General features: G+C 38.1%; 1 pseudogene; it reads right to left on the reverse strand.

Annotated features, from left to right (window-relative positions):
* Positions 1-461: 461 nt before the first annotated feature.
* LOC122796076 lies at positions 462-580 on the reverse strand (annotated as a pseudogene).
* Positions 581-9,199: the final 8,619 nt, after the last annotated feature.

A 9,199-nucleotide genomic window follows, 5' to 3' on the forward strand; every position in this document is an offset into this window, starting at 1 on the left:
GTTCAGGCAAAAGTGTCTCAATAACATTGCAAGAACCAGAAAATGTTATTGTTAGCACAAGGAACTCATTGAAGGACTTGGATCTATATCTTGCTATGATGACTATAGCTTAGGATTTGAAAGATGATAAAATTAACGTAATTACACTATAAACCCAGAGAAAATATTTTATATCACTGCAGGGATCATTTCTCACTGCTGTTTTCTGAATTTCAGGGGAATCCTACAATGTGGGGGGAGGGTACCTCTTAAGAAGAGGAGAAGAAAGATAAGATGATAAATGTTAAGTATTGTAGTAGCAGTCATAGACTGATAGATAAGTACTCAGCTAGCTGCACTTGCAGGCCATTTTAAGACTAGCCAATTTTCCTTCAAAGGTAAGAATCAAACTGTTTACCTTGTGTCTGTGAGATAAACACCTTAAACATTATGCAATCCCCTAACCAACTGGACAGAACCCAAATGAACAACGCAAATGCAGTCTCCCATTACCATAAATTATGCAGTCAAATTTGAAGTGGAATGGAAAAGCCTCATCCTGGACTTCTTGAATGGGATATATTCCCTGCCAGGTAAGTATGCCTAATACTGGATCTATAATGTTCATTTTAAATTCATTTGGGAATATCATTTACTGTGGATCAGCTTGATACCAGCATTTTTACCATGTGGTCAGCTACTCTACATGTGCTGACTGGGAAAGAAGCATTTCCATAATGCAAGACTGCATAGCCTGCTCAGATTTGCTCCAGTGGTCATATGGACTTTAATGCTGGAAGATTGATCAGCATTAACTTGATCTTCTGCTGTTATGGATGTCTGATGTTTAGCTAAAACCCTTGTCACTTAGATTCTAGGAGTTGTTGTGATCATAATAAGTTATATGCCCCTTACAGAAAACTGGAGCATTTGGTTGTGCATTCATTATGCTTCTGTCTTCATCATTGCAGAAGACACTTCTTACTACTGTGGTGCTCTGCATCTCAGCAGCAGGTTCTGCAGTGCCATTTCAGTATGGGAACGACATCAAATACATTATTTTAAAAAAGCATATTTATTTTTTTGATCATTGGAGGGTATATATAAATGTGTGTGTGTGTGTGTGTGTGTGTGTGTGTGTGTGTGTGTGTGTGTGTGTGTGTGTGTGTGTGTGTGTGTGTGTGTGTGTGTGTGTGTGTAGGAATTTCTACAGAGAATTAACTTGGAATTTCTTGCCTTGAGGAAGTATCATGTATTTCAATGGATTTTTAATTTCTGTACAATGGTACCAGCATTTGTGCTTGGAGAGTATGTATTTTAATTTTAACTCTTAGTTAAAGAAATAAAGGTGTTTAATTACAGTTGATAATCTTTGAAGAGGAGCCAGGATGGGGGCATTGAGCTTGGAGATATTACCGGTGACTATGCTAGAAGCTAAAGTTTCCAGGCAGGGGACAGATCCTAAAGTGAAACTGGGCTTTAAATAATAAAATTATGATCTAGAAAAGAGTTTCCTTGAAGAGTGCATAACAAGAAGAAAAGAACTGGTCATTTTCATTGGCATATAAGTGACACTGCAGAGAGTCTGGAAGGAAAGTATGCCTTATTACTAATGCCACAAAGATGAGCAACAGGGTAGGCTTGTAAGAAATTGTAGCAAGAATGGAAAAGTACTTGGTAGGATTGTAGGAATGATCTAAACCAGGGCAGTATCAATATGCAAATAATGAACCTGACATACACGTGTGAAAGGGAATTAGTGGCAACAACAAAAGGGAAGGGGATTTGAGAGTTTTCATATCAGATAATCTAAAGTAATTAGTGTAACAGTGCAACAAGGAAGAAAATGGAACAATAGGATGAATAAAAAAAGTTTGACTTGTTGAAAACAAAGAATTTGGGTTGGTAAATTGGATTGCTTCTGTACGGTTGCTAGTTTGGCACTGACTATATGAAATGACACTCAAAATAAACAACATTTTAATGTTTTGTGTGTTAGTGAGGTCACCCTCTGCTTTATGCGGTCAACATCAAGGATGCCATACGTTTGCATAAAAGATAACTAATGGTCATTAATCTGATCTGCAAATTCATTCTAGTTACTCTTTTGCTGTAATGCCATGTTAGTAAGTAACCCACTAATACAAATACGTTTTTTGTCCCTTTACAGATGGAAAGATTCAATCTACATATTGTTTACAGTCCTGGAGGCCTCATCATCATAAGAATAAAGAGAAGACAAAAGCATTTCAGAGTATGATTATAAAAATTATGCAGAGTCTTCATCAGAATCTGTGTAAAGATAAATTAGAAGCACTTAATAGGTATGGTCTGAAAAGGCAAAGGGGATATGATAGAAATATGCAAGTGCCTGAATCCATGAATTCCTCACTATATTTCAGAAAAAAAGGACTCAGAAGAACAAAACATCAAATCAGAGGTACAAAGTAGACACTTTAGATCATTGAATGCCTGGTGGATGACTGGGTCAGCTTCCTTGAAGAAGCTGTAGAGTGATACATGCAATGGAATTTGAAAATGCATGAGAAAAACATAAGGCATTTTTAAAGAAGCCTGGAAAAGTAAGCTGCTGTTTAAGTAGGCTCTAGAGCTGATCCAAAAAGCAGAAAAATGGGTGGTTTGGGTTAGCCAAATGGTCCTTATTTGCCATTATAATCTAAGTTTTTATGATATAGTAAAGACTTATGAAATGCTTAAAATGCAGATGTCATATGTCTAGCCTATAGGTACATGACCTGGCCGTGGAAGGTTCTAAACAGAGGTGCATATCCCTTACCTGTGGCTCAGGCATTGTATTTACCGGATTGCGTAAATGCTTGTCTACTCTGTGAGAAACCTGCCTACAACACAAAACATTGTGATCAGCATGACAATGTACAGTGGACGTGATGCAACATGTGTATGTTTGTCTTTTACTTTGTCTACCATACTGGCACTGGTGTAAGGACACACTGTCCAACCCTTTGTAGGAAGGGATGTAGAGATAGGCCACCTTAAGCTGCACCTCTCCCTGCCATTTAGAGAAATAAAACTATGCTTATGAAAGTGAATTTTGATGAGGTCTAAGCTGACTATTGTGGCTCATCAGTATTTCTCCCACAAGACAGGACACTTCATACCTAACCTTATTGTTAACCATGGCAATGGTCATCATGGAGGCCTTAACACTGAAACTCCTTAACAAGAACACCTACAGTCAGCAGAAGCAGGCTAATTATTAAGTATATGATGGTGATGGTCCCATGGTGAGACTGGTCAAATCTTACAAAACACACAGGCAGCTTTAATGAAGTGAAGAGAGTAGTGGTACCGTGCAATGCTTATAACAATGAGCTTTGAAAGAGTAACTTACTGCAGACTTCGCTCTGTTTTCACATATTGTCTGACTTTATAGAAACCACTCTGTCAGACCCCATGGCACTCTTTTGCAAAGAGAGCCTTAGAAATGTATTTAAAGATAAAATAAAAAGAATAAATGAAATAAAATGCACTGATACTTAAAGATTGTAAGAATGTCACTGATACTAACCTGGTCAAGCAGCAGGTGTTAGCAAGTAACTGCTCAGCTAAAGAATTTTCTAGCTATCTTTGGGGAATTATTATGCAAATTACTGCAGTTGTTTCAGCTGTCATTGTGGACTTCTGCTACTTCACATTTCAAAAAGCTATTTAGTTAATGATAAGGATGAGTAATTTTTATTTATTTTTGGTCATGTCTGCAATGATTAAATAGCTTATTTCAAACTTTATGAACAAGATCAGTTACTTTGCAGTACACCGTGTACTAAGCAGTAAATGTTTTGCTACCCATGCAGACAGAAAACAAAGGAAAAAAAAACAGAATACACACTAGAGACAATGCTGGCAGAATTACTGCATTTGTATCCAGAAGAAATTGCATATATTTCACATCTAAGCACAAAAGTAGCAGAGTCATAGCGCTACGCTTTAACATTTTACAGCAGGTGAAGCTTTGAGAAAAGCTGGCACATGGCTGTACTAGCTGTTTTACCACACACGTGGCCTTCTGAGTGCTTGGCACACAAAAGATCTCGGTTCGGGAAAAATAGCTCTATTACATGTTGACTCTATAAACAGTCTCTTTTTATTCTGAAAATTGCAATTGAAAATAGGAGTTGTTTTCAGTCAAAACTAAGGTACAGCAAATGAAGCACACACACACACACACACACACACACACACACACACACACACACACACACACACACACACACACACACACACACACACACACACACACACACACACACACACACACACACACACACACACACATATCCACCCTGCAAAAAGAAAAAAAAACTTTACTACAGCCTTTGCTTGAAGCAGTTCATCAATTCGGTGTGACACAGCTTGTTTGGAATTTGCAGAAGTTGTGCACTTTTACAAACATTTACAAACACTGACCGTTTTAACCTCTCTTAGTTACAGGTTTACAAACAGGACATAAGAAGCAGTTCTCATCTGCTCCCACAAAAAAAAAAAAAAAAAACTCTGCAAGGCTATCTTCATCTTACTGCTTTTTTTAGGTCACACATTACTCATTCATCTGCTTTTCACATATACCAATATAGCTGGAAAGTGGGGCTGTTTCCAACTATTCTTCTTGAGTAATTTCTTTATTTTGTTTGACAACCATAGGTTCATAGGTTCATAGGTTGGTACTAGGCTATCAGCCCTAGGGCCTATACAAGCCTAGCCATAACAATTCCCTGGCTATTTCTTCCCACATTATTTACTTTCCTGGACCCCTGTCTAGCAGGGCGACTGACGTGATCCCTGGGGTGAATTTCCTTTCTCCCATCCAATCGTCAAGGTTCCTCTTGAAGAGGTCCAAAGAGGCACTCTGCTTGACATGTATGGGCAATCTATTCCAGAGTCTGGGGAGTCTCTGGGTCAGGAACCTATCCCTCCAGCATGTTTTGTTTATTGTGATGACAAGGTTTAGATCCCTGGAGCGTGTAGCTCTGAGGGATTGGGATTTCTTTAAGTGTAGCATGTCCAACAGCTCTGGGTTTGACATGGCCTTGTATGTTAAGCAGAGATCGCCTCTGAGTAGACGATATGCAACAGAGTATAGCTGGAGTTTTTAAGGCGGTCAGCGTAGGGCATCTGCTTTAGGCCTGTGATTCTTTTAGTGAGGTATTTCTGAGGCCTTTCCAGTTGTTGCAGATGTCTTGAGAGGTACATACAAAATGGGGCGTTGTATTCTATAATGGGTCTAATGAGGGATGAGTACAGTGGGACAATGACCTCCTTTTTCTGGATGAAAAGCCCTTCGTGATGAGGTGTGCCACATAGAAGGATTTCCTGACTGTTGTGGCGATGTGGTTATCGAAGGTGAGACCACTGTCCACCTGTGTCCCTAAGTCTCTTATCACACTTTCTGTGTTTAGTGTACTGCCACCTATATGGTAATTCATGGATACATGTTTTTCCCAAAGGGATAACAATACATTTCTTGGCATTGAGCTTGAGCCCATGGCTCTGGCACCAAGCATCTGTTTCTGTAAGGCCCTTTTGTAGAGTATCCACATCATTTGGGGATTCAGTAATGGCTCCCAGTTTGCAGTCATCTGCAAACTTTGTTAGCCAGAGTCCCTTTGTGTTGACCTGTACTTCAGAGAAGTAGATGCCAAACAAGAGCGGCCACAGGACTGAACCATGAGGTACTCCACTTGTCACTTGTCTGGAGCTGGATTTGGAGTCGGCTACTTTTACAGTGTGGGTTCTATCAGTAAGCAGGTAGGTGATCTGGTTCAAAGACACTTTTCAACCATGACCAAGGTCAAGGATGTAAACAGGAGACATTTCTAATTCTCAGTAATAATGAATCTAACAGGTACAATATAAAACTGAGAAATTTAGTACCAGTAACTGATATTTAGCAAAATAACGCTGTAATTATTAGCACAATACATATGTATTATAATTGCAGCAAATAATTAACGAGTAAAACATAATACAAGGTTGAGATATAACAAAACAACTTTGCAGTCATAAGACTGAGTGCATAAACTGTTTTTAAAAACACAACATATGACATTTTATGCAGTATTAGCTACATGCAAGCACACACAGGGATGCACAATATGATTCCATCTGCACAGAAGGTGTCTGTACAGTTACCCTAACCAGGAATGGGAGCGTGATGGAAGCGTGGGCTACCCCACTGAAAAAACATTTTTAAGGTAAGTCTGCTCTTATGAAACTTTCTAAGAAATGTGTTTGTGCACTAGTAGTGATTCACTCTGTGTTTTTCTCTTTTCTCCACTTTTGTAGGACTGTGGGGACTCATTATATTTAAGTAAGGGGAAGTGGTGACTGCTTGCTTCCTGCAAAAAATAATTGTTTTACAGTTGTTTGGTATAGTAAGTGTTTTCAGTTAAATGTGATTCTATGAAATGAGTTTTCAGTCCAATGTTTTGTCAATCAAATTTTTAAATTTGTTTAGTCATTTGTGATTCAGTAAAGGATGATTAAGCAAAAATAATTACATTCATATATAGTATATATCCGCACATGGATTCCCTTCACAAGCTCAAAGTTTCAAAACTTCAAACTGCAAATGGCCGAGACCATAAAACTGAAGTTTTGAAACTACGAATGTTTTGATTGGAGATCGTTGTGCAACATGGAATGGGAAATTTACCATTTTCCTCACTGTAGTGTGATCTCGGAGTTGATGTATTTATTTTGCAGGGGGGTATGGGGGTCAGAGGGGCTTGCCCCCTTGTAAAAACATAAAAGAAGTTTTTTTTTTCTTTCACAGTTTCAATATTTAAAGACTTTGATCTTATGGTCATGACCATTTGGTGTTGCACACCAACAAAAGTAGCTATTATCAATAGTAGAGAAGGGTCCCCTACATAGGCCCGAGGTAAAATTGCTGGAAAATCAGTAGCCTGCAGATAAAAAGAAAATAAACAGCATTATGTTGAACAATTTTTCCCATAAGAAATCATTGCCAGTGTGATTTCTATATTATGCACTGGCAATGATTCACTTTAGGGCGATTTCTCCCTTCTTTGATAGTTTGTTAATGTGACTATAAAATTCGTATATTTATCATTTCATGGGGGATCAGGGGGCCCCCTGCAAAACATAAGTTAAAAAGAGTTTTTCACACTTTTGGACATTTTTTTATCCTTTTGGTGCATCAACTTTCATTATAGGACCACTACAGAAGGATGTTATTTTTTCTCAAAGCTGTGTGCATCATCTGGGTTTTGCCAAATATTGCTCTATGGATATAATGCTAAACTGTGAACTTTCAGGATTCCATTTGGGAGACACAGTTTTCTATGCTGGCCCTTTAGTATTTAATCATTTCCAGAGATATTTCATCAAACATCGAACTTTTAGGAATGGGAGATATTTGAATTTTCCTTGGTGGTGTAATTATTTGGGTTAAGCATCAAGCACAGCATGATTAAATGGCTGCATAGTGAGAATGATAACTGAAGTTCTGTCAGCTGATAAATATGCAAAAGTAGTTCAATGTAGGTTAAATTACTTTACCCAGGTTACAAACTGTCTGCATCAAGCATGCAACCGAGATGATGATGATGACTTGTACTTCACAAACAGAATGGAACAGGACACAAAGTCTATTAACTATGTAAGAAAATATGTTGCAAATTTGTCAGCCAATACAGGAACCATGAGAAGTTTACTGGAAAATAACAAAGTAAACAACTTGAGATGGAATAGCATATGCTCAGTTAAGAAGCTGCTGTTAAAATGTTATAACCATGGAAATCAGTGAAGGAGTCAAAGAATGCATTAAAATGGCTTAGGAACAATGTTGCTTCTAGGACATCATTCTGTGTGATTTATGGCAGCCTATAAGGTAGAAAAGACATCTGTCTAAATAGAAAAAGAGACACTGCATACACTGTCTGGATGGTAGAAACTGTGATTATTTCAAGGCAAGACCTAAGGTGTCCACAAGCCTCTAACTATAGATTCAACTAAATTGCTAACTCAGAGGAAAGCATCTTAGAGAAAGATGTTCAAATACATGTTATTGATTCCTTTGTCTACAAAGGCATGGGCATGCATTGTCAAAAAAAAAAAAAAACAAGCAAAATTGGGAGTGAAAAGAGATCATAAAAAGACCCCTTCACCCAAACACAGCTGACTCTCTAACCTATGATATAATTTCAACGGGAACTATCATCAGCTGACGGGATTCTTATGAAGGTAGGGAGAATACTTATCTGTACAATGATGATGCCACAGAGGGCCAAGTTCACTCATGAATTAAGGAATTTTAGATAGTGAGAAAAATGAAAGGCAATTCAGAAATGCTACGCATTGTCTGTACATGGGAAAGGGCTTTTTGACAGTTGTCCAACTTAATGAGACATGCAAAAACACAGATAGTAAATGACAAAGGAGTCATTTTCACTGCATTAAAAAAACAACTTAGAACTACTGCAGAAAAACAGCAGCAGATTTATTTTACTTAAATGGTAAAGACAGTTTAGTTATATAATCTGTCAGTCAAACTATCTTGAGTCTGCTCTCTCATCAGAAACAATAGGAAACTAAATGATTGCAAATGTCAAACTTATTTTTGCTATACCTGGAATTCCAGTGAGTGGTAATGAACCATACTTCATTTGCCAAGTATTAAACAAATCTGCAGTAGCGTAAGCTTTCAAATGTCTAACCATGAGCCTGCTCTTCCCATGGCCTAATGGCATAAGAGAAAACAAGAGGTGTAGACTTATAAGGACAAAAAATTGTGGGTCGGGTGGGACTCTTTTTTAACTCTTTTCAGCTCTTTAACTTAACTTTTGGAATTTGGGCTAGAAAGTAAGAACCAGGCTGCATTCAGCTGGAAAACAATGATTAGCACTCATGTAGAAGAAATGAGTCCAGTCAGTCTTAAGGTGTATAATACAGTCATTATGAGCACTCCCATTGTCTTTGTCATATTTTGTGTAGGTCCCAGATCTGTTGCTCATCATGAGTCTTGTTTTATCCAGGAGCATCATACATTGCAGAGACTTGGATAGCAGACGAAATGTAAGGCATGAAGGACTGGAGGACAAACCTAGCTTGAATGCTCATTATTCAGCGTATAAAAGGAAATGTCACACATGATGGCTATTTATGTGTGCACTGAGCATCCTGCTGTGTCAGACTGTTCACCAGCCGTCTGAGATGG

This window comes from Protopterus annectens, chromosome 2.part2, assembly GCF_019279795.1.
Source record: "Protopterus annectens isolate FY-2018-M chromosome 2.part2, PAN1.0, whole genome shotgun sequence".
NCBI classification, from domain to species: Eukaryota; Metazoa; Chordata; order Ceratodontiformes; family Protopteridae; genus Protopterus; species Protopterus annectens.